Source organism: Scyliorhinus torazame, chromosome 5 (assembly GCF_047496885.1).
Source record: "Scyliorhinus torazame isolate Kashiwa2021f chromosome 5, sScyTor2.1, whole genome shotgun sequence".
Classification (NCBI taxonomy): Eukaryota; Metazoa; Chordata; class Chondrichthyes; order Carcharhiniformes; family Scyliorhinidae; genus Scyliorhinus; species Scyliorhinus torazame.
Window position 1 is genome coordinate 123,843,320 of NC_092711.1, and position 18,140 is coordinate 123,861,459.

General features: G+C 45.7%; 7 non-coding genes across 7 annotated transcripts; all 7 read left to right on the top strand.

Annotated features, from left to right (window-relative positions):
- Positions 1–1,672: 1,672 nt before the first annotated feature.
- Positions 1,673–1,745, top strand: trnav-cac (transfer RNA valine (anticodon CAC)). Its single transcript has one exon. It is a non-coding gene; the product is annotated as a tRNA-Val (tRNA).
- A 4,127-nt stretch (positions 1,746–5,872) lies between these two features.
- Positions 5,873–5,945, top strand: trnav-cac (transfer RNA valine (anticodon CAC)). The gene has a single exon. It is a non-coding gene; the product is annotated as a tRNA-Val (tRNA).
- Positions 5,946–10,063: 4,118 nt separating this feature from the next.
- On the top strand, positions 10,064–10,136 carry trnav-cac (transfer RNA valine (anticodon CAC)). Its single transcript has one exon. It is a non-coding gene; the product is annotated as a tRNA-Val (tRNA).
- Positions 10,137–11,591: 1,455 nt separating this feature from the next.
- trnar-acg (transfer RNA arginine (anticodon ACG)) lies at positions 11,592–11,664 on the top strand. Its single transcript has one exon. It is a non-coding gene; the product is annotated as a tRNA-Arg (tRNA).
- Positions 11,665–12,571: 907 nt separating this feature from the next.
- Positions 12,572–12,644, top strand: trnav-aac (transfer RNA valine (anticodon AAC)). Its single transcript has one exon. It is a non-coding gene; the product is annotated as a tRNA-Val (tRNA).
- Positions 12,645–14,554: 1,910 nt separating this feature from the next.
- On the top strand, positions 14,555–14,627 carry trnav-uac (transfer RNA valine (anticodon UAC)). The gene has a single exon. It is a non-coding gene; the product is annotated as a tRNA-Val (tRNA).
- A 2,432-nt stretch (positions 14,628–17,059) lies between these two features.
- On the top strand, positions 17,060–17,132 carry trnav-aac (transfer RNA valine (anticodon AAC)). The gene has a single exon. It is a non-coding gene; the product is annotated as a tRNA-Val (tRNA).
- The last annotated feature ends 1,008 nt before the right edge of the window (positions 17,133–18,140 follow it).

Consider the following 18,140-nt stretch of genomic DNA (forward strand, 5'->3'; position numbering starts at 1 on the left):
AATAAGTGACATGGCCTCTCAGACGAACCATGAGAATCTGCAGCAACACAGTGAGGTTGAACATTGCACAAGTCCATTGATTACTGCACCGCCAGCGGTTTCTGTAGTGTAGTGGTTAGCACATTCCCCTAACATGGGAAAGGTCCCCGAGGCCATACCGGGTAGAAACATCAAGTGCTTCTCATGTTGTGTGAGGAATGTTTGCACAAAGTACTTTTGTTCCCCCATCTCGTATGTTCGAGGATTATGAGGTTTAGTCTCTCATGAGCCACTAAAATAAATTCCACATTAAGTCACAAGCACTGAATTTTCGACAGGCAATGAGAAGAAAAGGACCTTCTTATTTTGGACATTCGGAGCTAGTTCATCCACAACAGAATTTCATGCATTTACAAATGCAGATAAACATACTTATTCACCATCTCAAACATGTCTAAATGAACGACAAATGCAACTTATGCGGATGCTTCATTCTGAAACAAAAACAGAACAAACTGGACAATCTCAGCAGGACTGACAGCCTCTGTGGAGCGAGATGGCAGCGGTCGTTCCGGGCCTGGGTGACTCTTTGTCAAAGCTGGAGAACTGGAAATGGGGTCAGATTCAGACTAATGTGGATGGGGCGGGGTTGGCGTGCCCGATTGGGCCTCGATAGAGTGGACAGCAATAGGTGGAAAATGACGAAAATGTCTCGGACAGAAAGAAAAAGGGAATGTAAATGAGGCTAGTCAAGGCTAACAAAGGTGCTGATAGTGGCGCCTCAAGAGATCAGAATGTGTTAATAGCAGAACAAAGTAAGCAGTGTGTCAGCGAACAATTGGCCACAGGGATCAGATTGCTCAAGTAGGATGGTATGGGCTGGGGGGAGGGGGGCAATGCTGAGGGTAAAACATACCAATGGAAGGAATGAAAATAACTTGATGGAAATAAACAGATGGTGGAGGGAGAAGAGAGATTACACAGTCTGCTGTTGTTGAACTGAATAAAATGAAACATACAGAGAGCTGCCTGAATCTACTGGAATAAGTCAATAGAGGTAAGTGAATGTCCACACATAGACAAGCTTTTAGACAATGTCGCGATTGTCTCGCGAACCTATTGGTTCCCTGCTGTGTGAGCTCAGCTTCTCAAAGCAAACCCAATGTGAATGAATCCCGCCGAATGAGCCGCATAGAAATGAAGAAAACACATCGCCTGACCAACAGAAAACGTTATCAAAGGGCTCGTCCGGGATTTGAACCCGGGACCTCCCGCAAGTTTCGCAATCGAGACACCCAAAGCGCGAATCATACTCCTAGACCAACGAGCCGCGGAACTGGCACAGAAGCACGCTGTTATAGCCATCGAAAGTTGATCCAACATCTGCGGAAGATACTGGAACAACTCAGCGAGTCAGGCGGGATTTGTCGACAGGACAACAAAGCTCGTCTTTCACCATCACCTTTCATTAAAACCGGGACGGGTTAGAAATGTCGGACGTTTTAACCAAGTCAAATCCCGGTGGGAGCAAACAGAACAACAGGAAAGCGCTCTGACAGGGTGCAAGTCAGGAGAGATTAAATGAGAAAAGGCAGTCGTCTTGTAATAAGTGGCCTAGCCTCTCAGCCTCACCATGCGAATCTGCAGCAGCACAGTGAGGTTGCACATTGTACAAGTCCGTGGATTGCCAGCTGTTTCTGTAGTGTAGTGGTTATCACATTCGCCTCACACGCGAAAGGTCCCCGGTTCGAAACCGGGCAGAAACATCTCGGGCTACCAGGTTGTTCGGTTGCTGACTTTTGCCGCAATCTCATAACTGGTCTTCATCACCGAAAAATAGCAAACTGCATGCACCCGTATGGTTGTGGTTATTTTCGAAAGCCCTGCCTTCTCAATTTAACTTCCACTTCAAGCAAAACATAACTTATCTTCAGGTCTGTAAATTTCGATTCCTGATTGTTTTCTAAGTTGAGACATCGGTTTTAAAGAAACGGCTGTCTTCTTGTCATAAGTGACATGGCCTCTCAGACGAACCATGAGACGCTGCAGCAACACAGTGAGGTTGAACATTGCATAAGTCCATTGATTACTGCACCGCCAGCGGTTTCTGTAGTGTAGTGGTTAGCACATTCCCCTAACATGCGAAAGGTCCCCGGGGCCATACCGGGTAGAAACATCAAGTGCTTCTCATGTTGTGTGAGGAATGTTTGCACAAAGTACTTTTGTTCCCCCATCTCGTATGTTCGAGGATTATGAGGTTTAGTCTCTCATGAGCCACTAAAATAAATTCCACATTAAGTCACAAGCACTGAATTATCGACAGGCAAAGAGAAGGAAAGGACCTTCCTATTTTGGATATTCGGAGCTAGTTCATCCACAACAGAATTTCATGCATTTACAAATGCAGATAAACATACTTATTCACCATCTCAAACATGTCTAAATAAACGACAAAAGTAACTTACTGCGGATGCTTCATTCTGAAACAAAAACAGAACATACTGGACAATCTCAGCAGGACTGACAGCCTCTGTGGAGCGAGATGGCAGCGGTCGTTCCGGGCCTGGGTGACTCTTTGTCAAAGCTGGAGAACTGGAAATGGGGTCAGATTCAGACTAATGTGGATGGGGCGGGGTTGGCGTGCCCTATTGGGCCTCGATAGAGTGGTCAGCAATAGGTGGAAAATGACGAAAATGTCTCGGACAGAAAGAAAAAGGGAATGTAAATGAGGCTAATCAAGGCTAACAAAGGTGCTGATAGTGGCGCCTCAAGAGATCAGAATGTGTTAATAGCAGAACAAAGTAGGCAGTGTGTCAGCGAACAATTGGCGACAGGGTTGCTCAAGTAGGATGGTATGGGCTGGGGGGAGGGGGGCAATGCTGAGGGTAAAACATACCAATGAAAGGAATGAAAATAACTTGATGGAAATAAGCAGATGGTGGAGGTAGAAGAGAGATTACACAGTCTGATGTTGTTGAACTGAATAAAATGAAACATACAGAGAGCTGCCTGAATCAACTGGAATTAGTCAATAGAGGTAAGTGAATGTCATACCCCTAGACTAACGAGCCCCGGGAACGTAACAGAAGCACGCTGTTATTGCCATCGAAAGTCGATCTAACATCTGCGGAAAATACTGGAACAACTCAGCGAGTCAGGCGGAATTTGTCGACAGGACAACAAAGCTCGTCTTTCACCATCACCTTTCATTTAAACCGGGGCGGGTTAGAAATGTCGGACGTTTTAACCAAGTCAAATCCTGGTGGGAGCAAACAGAACAACAGGAAAGCGCTCTGACAGGGTGCAAGTCAGGAGAGATTAAATGAGAAAAGGCCTAGGGTTCCCTGGCCACAGAGTGAGGTGAGCATCGAATGAGAGGATAATTACACCACAGTATGAGGCCATTCTAGCCGCTGTGTCTGTGCCAGCTCTCAACAACTACCGCCCGGATACAAAGAAGAAGTGGAAACAAGATTCAAACCCAAATCTGCGATGGAAGTACACACAGAATGGGAGCAGCATTTGCAGTGTGAGACTGTTGCACACACTATGAGTGTGCAAGCTGTATTGAGCCCAGTGGAAAGATGCGCTGCTGTTCCTCGAGTGTTTGTTGAGCTTCTTTGGAACATTTCAGGAGGCCGATGTCCGGGAGGTCAGCGTTAAGATGCAGCTCTCCAGTCAGTTCAATTCTCCACTTTGGCTCTGTGGATTAGATGGGTCACGTCCCTGTGAAGTTAACGCAGATCATGTTAAGTTCGATCTAATTTCTATATCTTGTGGTTTTATATGTTGAAACATCTGTTTTTGAAAGAAACAGCAGTCGTCTTGTAATAAGTGGCCTGGCCTCTCAGCCTCACCATGCGAATCTGCAGCAACACAGAGAGGTTGCACATTGTACACGTCCGTTGATTGCCAGCTGTTTCTGTAGTGTAGTGTAGTGAACTTTTCGCCTAATACGCGAAAAGTTCGAAACCGAGCAGAAACTTCTCGTACTTCCAGTTTAGTCTGTTGCTGACTATTGCCGCAATCTCGTAACTGGTCTTCATCAACGAGGAATAGCAAAATGCATGCACCCGTATGGTTGTGGTTATTTTCGAAAGCCCTGCCTTCTCAATTTAACTTCCACTTCAAGCATAACTTATCTTCAGGTCTGTAAAGTTCGATTCCTGATTGTTTTATAAGTTGAGACATCGGTTTTAAAGAAACGGCTGTCTTCTTGTAATAAGTGACATGGCCTCTCAGACGAACCATGAGAATCTGCAGCAACACAGTGAGGTTGAACACTGCACAAGTCCATTGATTACTGCACCGCCAGCGGTTTCTGTAGTGTAGTGGTTAGCACATTCCCCTAACATGCGAAAGGTCCCCGAGGCCATACCGGGTAGAAACATCAAGTGCTTCTCATGTTGTGTGAGGAATGTTTGCACAAAGTACTTTTGTTCCCCCATCTCGTATGTTCGAGGATTATGAGGTTTAGTCTCTCATGAGCCACTAAAATAAATTCCACATTAAGTCACAAGCACTGAATTTTCGACAGGCAATGAGAAGAAAAGGACCTTCTTATTTTGGATATTCGGAGCTAGTTCATCCACAACAGAATTTCATGCATTTACAAATGCAGATAAACATACTTATTCACCATCTCAAACATGTCTAAATGAACGACAAATGCAACTTACTGCGGATGCTTCATTCTGAAACAAAAACAGAACATACTGGACAATCTCAGCAGGACTGACAGCCTCTGTGGAGCGAGATGGCAGCGGTCGTTCCGGGCCTGGGTGACTCTTTGTCAAAGCTGGAGAACTGGAAATGGGGTCAGATTCAGACTAATGTGGATGGGGCGGGGTTGGCGTGCCCGATTGGGCCTCGATAGAGTGGTCAGCAATAGGTGGAAAATGACGAAAATGTCTCGGACAGAAAGAAAAAGGGAATGTAAATGAGGCTAATCAAGGCTAACAAAGGTGCTGATAGTGGCGCCTCAAGAGATCAAAATGTGTTAATAGCAGAACAAAGTAAGCAGTGTGTCAGCGAACAATTGGCCACAGGGATCAGATTGCTCAAGTAGGATGGTATGGGCTGGGGGGAGGGGGGCAATGCTGAGGGTAAAACATACCAATGGAAGGAATGAAAATAACTTGATGGCAATAAACAGATGGTGGAGGGAGAAGAGAGATTACACAGTCTGATGTTGTTGAACTGAATAAAATGAAACATACAGAGAGCTGCCTGAATCTACTGGAATAAGTCAATAGAGGTAAGTGAATGTCCACACATAGACAAGCTTTTAGACAATGTCGCGATTGTCTCGCGAACCTATTGGTTCCCTGCTGTATGAGCTCAGCTTCTCAAAGCAAACCCAATGTGAATGAATCCCGCCGAATGAGCCGCATAGAAATGAAGTAAACATATCGCCTGACCAACAGAAAACGTTATCAAAGGGCTCGCCCGGGATTTGAACCCGGGACCTCCCGCAAGTTTCGCATTCGAGACACCCAAAGCGAGAATCATACTCCTAGACCAACGAGCCGCGGAATTGGCACAGAAGCACGCTGTTATAGCCATCGAAAGTTGATCCAACATCTGCGGAAGATACTGGAACAACTCAGCGAGTCAGGCGGGATTTGTCGACAGGACAACAAAGCTCGTCTTTCACCATCACCTTTCATTAAAACCGGGACGGGTTAGAAATGTCGGACGTTTTAACAAAGTCAAATCCCGGTGGGAGCAAACAGAACAACAGGAAAGCGCTCTGACAGGGTGCAAGTCAGGAGAGATTAAATGAGAAAAGGCAGTCGTCTTGTAATAAGTGGCCTAGCCTCTCAGCCTCACCATGCGAATCTGCAGCAGCACAGTGAGGTTGCACATTGTACACGTCCGTGGATTGCCAGCTGTTTCTGTAGTGTAGTGGTTATCACATTCGCCTCACACGCGAAAGGTCCCCGGTTCGAAACCGGGCAGAAACATCTCGTACTACCAGGTTAGTCTGTTGCTGACTACAGCCGCAATCTCATAACTGGTCTTCATCACCGAGAAATAGCAAAATGCATGCACCCGTATGGTTGTGGTTATTTTCGAAAGCCCTGCCTTCTCAATTTAACTTCCACTTCAAGCAAAACATAACTTATCTTCAGGTCTGTAAATTTCGATTCCTGATTGTTTTCTAAGTTGAGACATCGGTTTTAAAGAAACGGCTGTCTTCTTGTCATAAGTGACATGGCCTCTCAGACGAACCATGAGAAGCTGCAGCAACACAGTGAGGTTGAACATTGCATAAGTCCATTGATTACTGCACCGCCAGCGGTTTCTGTAGTGTAGTGGTTAGCACATTCCCCTAACATGCGAAAGGTCCCCGGGGCCATACCGGGTAGAAACATCAAGTGCTTCTCATGTTGTGTGAGGAATGTTTGCACAAAGTACTTTTGTTCCCCCATCTCGTATGTTCGAGGATTATGAGGTTTAGTCTCTCATGAGCCACTAAAATAAATTCCACATTAAGTCACAAGCACTGAATTTTCGACAGGCAATGAGAAGAAAAGGACCTTCCTATTTTGGATATTCGGAGCTAGTTCATCCACAACAGAATTTCATGCATTTACAAATGCAGATAAACATACTTATTCACCATCTCAAACATGTCTAAATAAACGACAAATGCAACTTACTGCGGATGCTTCATTCTGAAACAAAAACAGAACATACTGGACAATCTCAGCAGGACTGACAGCCTCTGTGGAGCGAGATGGCAGCGGTCGTTCCGGGCCTGGGTGACTCTTTGACAAAGCTGGAGAACTGGAAATGGGGTCAGATTCAGACTAATGTGGATGGGGCGGGGTTGGCGTGCCCTATTGGGCCTCGATAGAGTGGTCAGCAATAGGTAGAAAATGACGAAAATGTCTCGGACAGAAAGAAAAAGGGAATGTAAATGAGGCTAATCAAGGCTAACAAAGGTGCTGATAGTGGCGCCTCAAGAGATCAGAATGTGTTAATAGCAGAACAAAGTAAGCAGTGTGTCAGCGAACAATTGGCGACAGGGTTGCTCAAGTAGGATGGTATGGGCTGGGGGGCAATGCTGAGGGTAAAACATACCAATGAAAGGAATGAAAATAACTTGATGGAAATAAACAGATGGTGGAGGTAGAAGAGAGATTACACAGTCTGATGTTGTTGAACTGAATAAAATGAAACATACAGAGAGCTGCCTGAATCAACTGGAATTAGTCAATAGAGGTAAGTGAATGTCATACCCCTAGACCAACGAGCCCCGGGAACGTAACAGAAGCACGCTGTTATTGCCATCGAAAGTCGATCTAACATCTGCGGAAAATACTGGAACAACTCAGCGAGTCAGGCGGGATTTGTCGACAGGACAACAAAGCTCGTCTTTCACCATCACCTTTCATTTAAACCGGGGCGGGTTAGAAATGTCGGACGTTTTAACCAAGTCAAATCCTGGTGGGAGCAAACAGAACAACAGGAAAGCGCTCTGACAGGGTGCAAGTCAGGAGAGATTAAATGAGAAAAGGCCTAGGGTTCCCTGGCCACAGAGTGAGGTGAGCATCGAATGAGAGAATAATTACACCACAGTATGAGGCCATTCCAGCCGCTGTGTCTGTGCCAGCTCTCAACAACTACCGCCCGGATACAAAGAAGAAGTGGAAACAAGATTCAAACCCAAATCTGCGATGGTAGTACACACAGAGTGGGGCAGCATTTACAGTGTCAGACTGTTGCACACACTATGAGTGTGCAAGCTGTATTGAGCCCAGTGGAAAGATGCGCTGCTGTTCCTCGAGTGTTTGTTGAGCTTCTTTGGAACATTTCAGGAGGCCGAGGTCCGGGAGGTCAGCGTTAAGATGCAGCTCTCCAGTCAGTTCAATTCTCCACTTTGGCTCTGTGGATTAGATGGGTCACGTCCCTGTGAAGTTAACGCAGATCATGTTAAGTTCGATCTAATTTCTACATCTTGTGGTTTTATATGTTGAAACATCTGTTTTTGAAAGAAACAGCAGTCGTCTTGTAATAAGTGGCCTGGCCTCTCAGCCTCACCATGCGAATCTGCAGCAACACAGAGAGGTTGCACATTGTACACGTCCGTTGATTGCCAGCTGTTTCTGTAGTGTAGTGGTTATCACATTCGCCTAACACGCGAAAAGTTCGAAACCGAGCAGAAACTTCTCGTACTTCCAGTTTAGTCTGTTGCTGACTATTGCCGCAATCTCGTAACTGGTCTTCATCAACGAGGAATAGCAAAATGCATGCACCCGTATGGTTGTGGTTATTTTCGAAAGCCCTGCCTTCTCAATTTAACTTCCACTTCAAGCATAACCTATCTTCAGGTCTGTAAAGTTCGATTCCTGATTGTTTTATAAGTTGAGACATCGGTTTTAAAGAAACGGCTGTCTTCTTGTAATAAGTGACATGGCCTCTCAGACGAACCATGAGAATCTGCAGCAACACAGTGAGGTTGAACACTGCACAAGTCCATTGATTACTGCACCGCCAGCGGTTTCTGTCGTGTAGTGGTTAGCACATTCCCCTAACATGCGAAAGGTCCCCGAGGCCATACCGGGTAGAAACATCAAGTGCTTCTCATGTTGTGTGAGGAATGTTTGCACAAAGTACTTTTGTTCCCCCATCTCGTATGTTCGAGGATTATGAGGTTTAGTCTCTCATGAGCCACTAAAATAAATTCCACATTAAGTCACAAGCACTGAATTTTCGACAGGCAATGAGAAGAAAAGGACCTTCTTATTTTGGATATTCGGAGCTAGTTCATCCACAACAGAATTTCATGCATTTACAAATGCAGATAAACATACTTATTCACCATCTCAAACATGTCTAAATGAACGACAAATGCAACTTACTGCGGATGCTTCATTCTGAAACAAAAACAGAACATACTGGACAATCTCAGCAGGACTGACAGCCTCTGTGGAGCGAGATGGCAGCGGTCGTTCCGGGCCTGGGTGACTCTTTGTCAAAGCTGGAGAACTGGAAATGGGGTCAGATTCAGACTAATGTGGATGGGGCGGGGTTGGCGTGCCCGATTGGGCCTCGATAGAGTGGTCAGCAATAGGTGGAAAATGACGAAAATGTCTCGGACAGAAAGAAAAAGGGAATGTAAATGAGGCTAATCAAGGCTAACAAAGGTGCTGATAGTGGCGCCTCAAGAGATCAGAATGTGTTAATAGCAGAACAAAGTAAGCAGTGTGTCAGCGAACAATTGGCCACAGGGATCAGATTGCTCAAGTAGGATGGTATGGGCTGGGGGGAGGGGGGCAATGCTGAGGGTAAAACATACCAATGGAAGGAATGCAAATAACTTGATGGAAATAAACAGATGGTGGAGGGAGAAGAGAGATTACACAGTCTGATGTTGTTGAACTGAATAAAATGAAACATACAGAGAGCTGCCTGAATCTACTGGAATAAGTCAATAGAGGTAAGTGAATGTCCACACATAGACAAGCTTTTAGACAATGTCGCGATTGTCTCGCGAACCTATTGGTTCCCTGCTGTGTGAGCTCAGCTTCTCAAAGCAAACCCAATGTGAATGAATCCCGCCGAATGAGCCGCATAGAAATGAAGAAAACATATCGCCTGACCAACAGAAAACGTTATCAAAGGGCTCGTCCGGGATTTGAACCCGGGACCTCCCCCAAGTTTCGCAATCGAGACACCCAAAGCGAGAATCATACTCATAGACCAACGAGCCGCGGAACTGGCACAGAAGCACGCTGTTATAGCCATCGAAAGTTGATCCAACATCTGCGGAAGATACTGGAACAACTCAGCGAGTCAGGCGGGATTTGTCGACAGGACAACAAAGCTCGTCTTTCACCATCACCTTTCATTAAAACCGGGACGGGTTAGAAATGTCGGACGTTTTAACCAAGTCAAATCCCGGTGGGAGCAAACAGAACAACAGGAAAGCGCTCTGACAGGGTGCAAGTCAGGAGAGATTAAATGAGAAAAGGCAGTCGTCTTGTAATAAGTGGCCTAGCCTCTCAGCCTCACCATGCGAATCTGCAGCAGCACAGTGAGGTTGCACATTGTACACGTCCGTGGATTGCCAGCTGTTTCTGTAGTGTAGTGGTTATCACATTCGCCTCACACGCGAAAGGTCCCCGGTTCGAAACCGGGCAGAAACATCTCGTACTACCAGGTTAGTCTGTTGCTGACTACAGCCGCAATCTCATAACTGGTCTTCATCACCGAGGAATAGCAAAATGCATGCACCCGTATGGTTGTGGTTATTTTCGAAAGCCCTGCCTTCTCAATTTAACTTCCACTTCAAGCAAAACATAACTTATCTTCAGGTCTGTAAATTTCGATTCCTGATTGTTTTCTAAGTTGAGACATCGGTTTTAAAGAAACGGCTGTCTTCTTGTCATAAGTGACATGGCCTCTCAGACGAACCTTGAGAAGCTGCAGCAACACAGTGAGGTTGAACATTGCATAAGTCCATTGATTACTGCACCGCCAGCGGTTTCTGTAGTGTAGTGGTTAGCACATTCCCCTAACATGCGAAAGGTCCCCGGGGCCATACCGGGTAGAAACATCAAGTGCTTCTCATGTTGTGTGAGGAATGTTTGCACAAAGTACTTTTGTTCCCCCATCTCGTATGTTCGAGGATTATGAGGTTTAGTCTCTCATGAGCCACTAAAATAAATTCCACATTAAGTCACAAGCACTGAATTTTCGACAGGCAATGAGAAGAAAAGGACCTTCCTATTTTGGATATTCGGAGCTAGTTCATCCACAACAGAATTTCATGCATTTACAAATGCAGATAAACATACTTATTCACCATCTCAAACATGTCTAAATAAACGACAAATGCAACTTACTGCGGATGCTTCATTCTGAAACAAAAACAGAACATACTGGACAATCTCAGCAGGACTGACAGCCTCTGTGGAGCGAGATGGCAGCGGTCGTTCCGGGCCTGGGTGACTCTTTGTCAAAGCTGGAGAACTGGAAATGGGGTCAGATTCAGACTAATGTGGATGGGGCGGGGTTGGCGTGCCCTATTGGGCCTCGATAGAGTGGTCAGCAATAGGTGGAAAATGACGAAAATGTCTCGGACAGAAAGAAAAAGGGAATGTAAATGAGGCTAATCAAGGTGCTGATAGTGGCGCCTCAAGAGATCAGAATGTGTTAATCGCAGAAAGTAAGCAGTGTGTCAGCGAACAATTGGCGACAGGGATCAGATTGCTCAAGTAGGATGGTATGGGCTGGGGGAGGGGGGCAATGCTGAGGGTAAAACATATCAATGCAAGGAATTAAAATAAGATGATGGATACAGATGGTGGAGGGGGAAGAAGTAGATGGTGGAGGGGGAAGAGAGGTTACACAGTCTGATGTTGTTGAACTGAATAAAATGAAACATACAGAGAGCTGCCTGAATCTACTGGAATAAGTCAATAGAAGTAAGTGAATATCCACACATAGACAAGCTTTTAGAAAATGTCTTGATTGTCTCGGGAACGTATTGGTTCCCTGCTGTGTGAGCTCAGCTTCTCAAAGGAAACCCAATGTGAATGAATCCCGCCGAATGCGCCACAGAGGCTCAACAAGGAATAGCAAAATGCATGCACCCGGCTGGGCCAGTGGCGCAATGGATAACGCGTCTGACTACGAATCAGGAGATTCTAGGTTCGACTCCTGGCTGGCTCGGAATTCGAACTTTTGGCGTGCGCTTTAACTCACTGGGTGGGACAGCTGATTCTTGATGCAGAGCAAAGTGAGCAGAACGTCTTCAATTCTCGTATCGAAAGTTGATCCGACATCTGCGGAAGATACTGGAACAACTCAGCGAGTCAGGCGGCATTTGTCGACAGGACAACAAAGCACGTCTTTCACCATCACCTTTCATTAAAACCGGGGCGGGTTAGAAATGTCGGACGTTTTAACCAAGTCAAATCCCGGTGGGAGCAAACAGAATAACAGGAAAGCGCTCTGACAGGGTGCAAGTCAGGAGAGATTAAATGAGAAAAGGCCTAGGGTTCCCTGGCCACAGAGTGAGGTGAGCATCGAATGAGAGAATAATTACACCACAGTATGAGGCCATTCCAGCCGCTGTGTCTGTGCCAGCTCTCAGCAACTACCGCCCGGATACAAAGACGAAGTGGAAACAAGATTCAAACCCAAATCTGCGATGGTAGTACACACAGAATGGGGGCAGCATTTACAGTGTGAGACGGTTGCACACACTATGAGTGTGAAAGCTGTATTGAGCCCAGTGGAAAGATGCGCTGCTGTTCCTCGAGTGTTTGTTGAGCTTCTTTGGAACATTTCAGGAGGCCGAGGTCCGGAAGGTCAGCGTTAAGATGCAGCTCTCCAGTCAGTTCAATTCTCCACTTTGGCTCTGTAGATTAGATGGGTCACGTCCCTGTGAAGTTAACGCAGATCATGTTAAGTTCGATCTAATTTCTACATCTCGTGGTTTTATATGTTGAAACATCTGTTTTTGAAAGAAACAGCAGTCGACTTGTAATAAGTGGCCTAGCCTCTCAGCCTCACCATGCGAATCTGCAGCAACACAGTGAGGTTGCACATTGTACACGTCCGTTGATTGCCAGCTGTTTCTGTAGTGTAGTGGTTATCACATTCGCCTAACACGCGAAAGGTCCCCGGTTCGAAACCGGGCGGAAACATCTCGTATTTCCAGTTTAGTCTGTTGCTGACTATTGCCGCAATCTCGTAACTGGTCTTCATCAACGAGAAATAGCAAAATGCATGCACCCGTCTGGTTGTGGTTATTTTCGAAAGCCCTGCCTTCTCAATTTAACTTCCACTTCAAGCAAAACATAACTTATCTTCAGTTCTGTAAAGTTCGATTCCTGATTGTTTTATAAGTTGAGACATCGGTTTTAAAGAAACGGCTGTCTTCTTGTAATAAGTGACATGGCCTCTCAGACGAACCATGAGAAGCTGCAGCAACACAGTGAGGTTGAACATTGCACAAGTCCATTGATTACTGCACCGCCAGCGGTTTCTGTAGTGTAGTGGTTAGCACATTCCCCTAACATGCGAAAGGTCCCCGGGGCCATACCGGGTAGAAACATCAAGTGCTTCTCATGTTGTGTGAGGAATGTTTGCACAAAGTACTTTTGTTCCCCCATCTCGTATGTTCGAGGATTATGAGGTTTAGTCTCTCATGAGCCACTGAAATAAATTCCACATTAAGTAACAAGCACTGAATTTTCGACAGGCAATGAGAAGAAAAGGACCTTCCTATTTTGGATATTCGGAGCTAGTTCATCCACAACAGAATTTCATGCATTTACAAATGCAGATAAACATACTTATTCACCATCTCAAACATGTCTAAATGAACGACAAATGCAACTTACTGCGGATGCTTCATTCTGAAACAAAAACAGAACATACTGGACAATCTCAGCAGGACTGACAGCCTCTGTGGAGCGAGATGGCAGCGGTCGTTCCGGGCCTGGGTGACTCTTTGTCAAAGCTGGAGAACTGGAAATGGGGTCAGATTCAGACTAATGTGGATGGGGCGGGGTTGGCGTGCCCTATTGGGCCTCGATAGAGTGGTCAGCAATAGGTGGAAAATGACGAAAATGTCTCGGACAGAAAGAAAAAGGGAATGTAAATGAGGCTAATCAAGGCTAAGAAAGTTGCTGATAGTGGCGCCTCAAGAGATCAGAATGTGTTAATAGCAGAACAAAGAAAACAGTGTGTCAGCGAACAATTGGCGACAGGGTTGCTCAAGTAGGATGGTATGGGCTGGGGGGAGGGGCGCAATGCTGAGGGTAAAACATACCAATGGAAGGAATGAAAATAACTTGATGGAAATAAACAGATGGTGGAGGGAGAAGAGAGATTACACAGTCTGATGTTGTTGAACTGAATAAAATGAAATATACAGAGGGCTGCCTGAATCAACTGGAATTAGTCAATAGAGGTAAGTGAATGTCATACCCCTAGACCAACGAGCCCCGGGAAAGTAACAGAAGCACGCTGTTATTGCCATCGAAAGTCGATCTAACATCTGCGGAAAATACTGGAACAACTCAGCGAGTCAGGCGGAATTTGTCGACAGGACAACAAAGCTTGTCTTTCACCATCACCTTTCATTAAAACCGGGACGGGTTAGAAATGTCGGACGTTTTAACCAAGTCAAATCCTGGTGGGAGCAAACAGAACAACAGGAAAGCGCTCTGACAGGGTGCAAGTCAGGAGAGATTAAATGAGAAAAGGCCTAGGGTTCCCTGGCCACAGAGTGAGGTGAGCATCGAATGAGAGAATAATTACACCACAGTATGAGGCCATTCCAGCCGCTGTGTCTGTGCCAGCTCTCAACAACTACCGCCCGGATACAAAGAAGAAGTGGAAACAAGATTCAAACCCAAATCTGCGATGGAAGGACACACAGAATGGGGGCAGCATTTACAGTGTGAGACTGTTGCACACACTATGAGTGTGAAAGCTGTAAGAAACAGCAGTCGTCTTGTAATAAGTGGCCTAGCCTCTCAGCCTCACCATGCGAATCTGCAGCAACACAGTGAGGTTTCACATTGTACACGTCCGCTGATTGCCAGCTGTTTCTGTAGTGTAGTGGTTATCACATTCGCCTTACACGCGAAAAGTCCCCGGTTCGAAACCGGGCAGAAACATCTCGTATTTCCAGTTTAGTCTGTTGCTGACTATTGCCGCAATCTCGTAACTGGTCTTCATCAACGAGGAATAGCAAAATGCATGCACCCGTCTGGTTGTGGTTATTTACGAAAGCCCTGCATTCTCAATTTAACTTCCACTTCAAGCAAAACATAACTTATCTTCGTCTGTAAAGTTCGATTCCTGATTGTTTTATAAGTTGAGACATCGGTTTTAAAGAAACGGCTGTCTTCTTGTAATAAGTGACATGGCCTCTCAGATGAACCATGAGAATCTGCAGCAACACAGTGAGGTTGAACATTGCACAAGTCCATTGATTACTGCACCGCCAGCGGTTTCTGTAGTGTAGTGGTTAGCACATTCCCCTAACATGCGAAAGGTCCCCGGGGCCATACCGGGTAGAAACATCAAGTGCTTCTCATGTTGTGTGAGGAATGTTTGCACAAAGTACTTGTGTTCCCCATCTCGTATGTTCGAGGATTATGAGGATTAGTCTCTCATGAGCCACTAAAATAAATTCCACATTAAGTCACAAGCACTGAATTTTCGACAGGCAATGAGAAGAAAAGGACCTTCTTATCTTGGATATTCGGAGCTAGTTCATCCACAACAGAATTTCATGCATTTACAAATGCAGATAAACATACTTATTCACCATCTCAAACATGTCTAAATGAACGACAAATGCAACTTACTGCGGATGCTTCATTCTGAAACAAAAACAGAACATACTGGACAATCTCAGCAGGACTGACAGCCTCTGTGGAGCGAGATGGCAGCGGTCGGTCCGGGTCTGGGTGACTCTTTGTCAAAGCTGGAGAACTGGAAATGGGGTCAGATTCAGACTAATGTGGATGGGGCGGGGTTGGCGTGCCCTATTGGGCCTCGATAGAGTGGTCAGCAATAGGTGGAAAATGACGAAAATGTCTCGGACAGAAAGAAAAAGGGAATGTAAATGAGGCTAATCAAGGTGCTGATAGTGGCGCCTCAAGAGATCAGAATGTGTTAATCGCAGAAAGTAAGCAGTGTGTCAGCGAACAATTGGCGACAGGGATCAGATTGCTCAAGTAGGATGGTATGGGCTGGGGGAGGGGGGCAATGCTGAGGGTAAAACATATCAATGCAAGGAATTAAAATAAGATGATGGATACAGATGGTGGAGGGGGAAGAAGCAGATGGTGGAGGGGGAAGAGAGGTTACACAGTCTGATGTTGTTGAACTGAATAAAATGAAACATACAGAGTGCTGCCTGAATCTACTGGAATAAGTCAATAGAAGTAAGTGAATATCCACACATAGACAAGCTTTTAGAAAATGTCTTGATTGTCTCGGGAACGTATTGGTTCCCTGCTGTGTGAGCTCAGCTTCTCAAAGGAAACCCAATGTGAATGAATCCCGCCGAATGCGCCACAGAGGCTCAACAAGGAATAGCAAAATGCATGCACCCGGCTGGGCCAGTGGCGCAAGGGATAACGCGTCTGCCTATGAATCAGGAGATTCCACGTTCAACTCCTGGCTGGCTCGGAATTCGTACTTTTGGCGTGCGCTTTAACTCACTGGGTGGGACAGCTGATTCTTGATGCAGAGCAAAGTGAGCAGAACGTCTTCAATTCTCGTATCGAAAGTTGATCCGACATCTGCGGAAGATACTGGAACAACTCAGCGAGTCAGGCGGGATTTGTCGACAGGACAACACAGCTCGTATTTCACCATCACTTTTCATTAAAACCGGGACGGGTTAGAAATGTCGGACGTTTTAACCAAGCCAAATCCCGGTGGGAGCAAACAGAATAACAGGAAAGCGCTCTGACAGGGTGCAAGTCAGGAGAGATTAAATGAGAAAAGGCCTAGGGTTCCCTGGCCACAGAGTGAGGTGAGCATCGAATGAGAGAATAATTACACCACAGTATGAGGCCATTCCAGCCGCTGTGTCTGTGCCAGCTCTCAGCAACTACCGCCGGGATACAAAGACGAAGTGGAAACAAGATTCAAACCCAAATCTGCGATGGTAGTACACACAGAATGGGGGCAGCATTTACAGTGTGAGACGGTTGCACACACTATGAGTGTGAAAGCTGTATTGAGCCCAGTGGAAAGATGCGCTGCTGTTCCTCGAGTGTTTGTTGAGCTTCTTTGGAACATTTCAGGAGGCCGAGGTCCGGAAGGTCAGCGTTAAGATGCAGCTCTCCAGTCAGTTCAATTCTCCACTTTGGCTCTGTAGATTAGATGGGTCACGTCCCTGTGAAGTTAACGCAGATCATGTTAAGTTCGATCTAATTTCTACATCTCGTGGTTTTATATGTTGAAACATCTGTTTTTGAAAGAAACAGCAGTCGACTTGTAATAAGTGGCCTAGCCTCTCAGCCTCACCATGCGAATCTGCAGCAACACAGTGAGGTTGCACATTGTACACGTCCGTTGATTGCCAGCTGTTTCTGTAGTGTAGTGGTTATCACATTCGCCTAACACGCGAAAGGTCCCCGGTTCGAAACCGGGCAGAAACATCTCGTATTTCCAGTTTAGTCTGTTGCTGACTATTGCCGCAATCTCGTAACTGGTCTTCATCAACGAGAAATAGCAAAATGCATGCACCCGTCTGGTTGTGGTTATTTTCGAAAGCCCTGCCTTCTCAATTTAACTTCCACTTCAAGCAAAACATAACTTATCTTCAGGTCTGTAAAGTTCGATTCCTGATTGTTTTATAAGTTGAGACATCGGTTTTAAAGAAACGGCTGTCTTCTTGTAATAAGTGACATGGCCTCTCAGACGAACCATGAGAAGCTGCAGCAACACAGTGAGGTTGAACATTGCACAAGTCCATTGATTACTGCACCGCCAGCGGTTTCTGTAGTATAGTGGTTAGCACATTCCCCTAACATGCGAAAGGTCCCCGGGGCCATACCGGGTAGAAACATCAAGTGCTTCTCATGTTGTGTGAGGAATGTTTGCACAAAGTACTTTTGTTCCCCCATCTCGTATGTTCGAGGATTATGAGGTTTAGTCTCTCATGAGCCACTGAAATAAATTCCACATTAAGTAACAAGCACTGAATTTTCGACAGGCAATGAGAAGAAAAGGACCTTCCTATTTTGGATATTCGGAGCTAGTTCATCCACAACAGAATTTCATGCATTTACAAATGCAGATAAACATACTTATTCACCATCTCAAACATGTCTAAATGAACGACAAATGCAACTTACTGCGGATGCTTCATTCTGAAACAAAAACAGAACATACTGGACAATCTCAGCAGGACTGACAGCCTCTGTGGAGCGAGATGGCAGCGGTCGTTCCGGGCCTGGGTGACTCTTTGTCAAAACTGGAGAACTGGAAATGGGGTCAGTTTCAGACTAATGTGGATGGGGCGGGGGTGGCGTGCCCTATTGGGCCTCGATAGAGTGGTCAGCAATAGGTGGAAAATGACGAAAATGTCTCGGACAGTAAGAAAAAGGGAATGTAAATGAGGCTAATCAAGGTGCTGATAGTGGCGCCTCAAGAGATCAGAATGT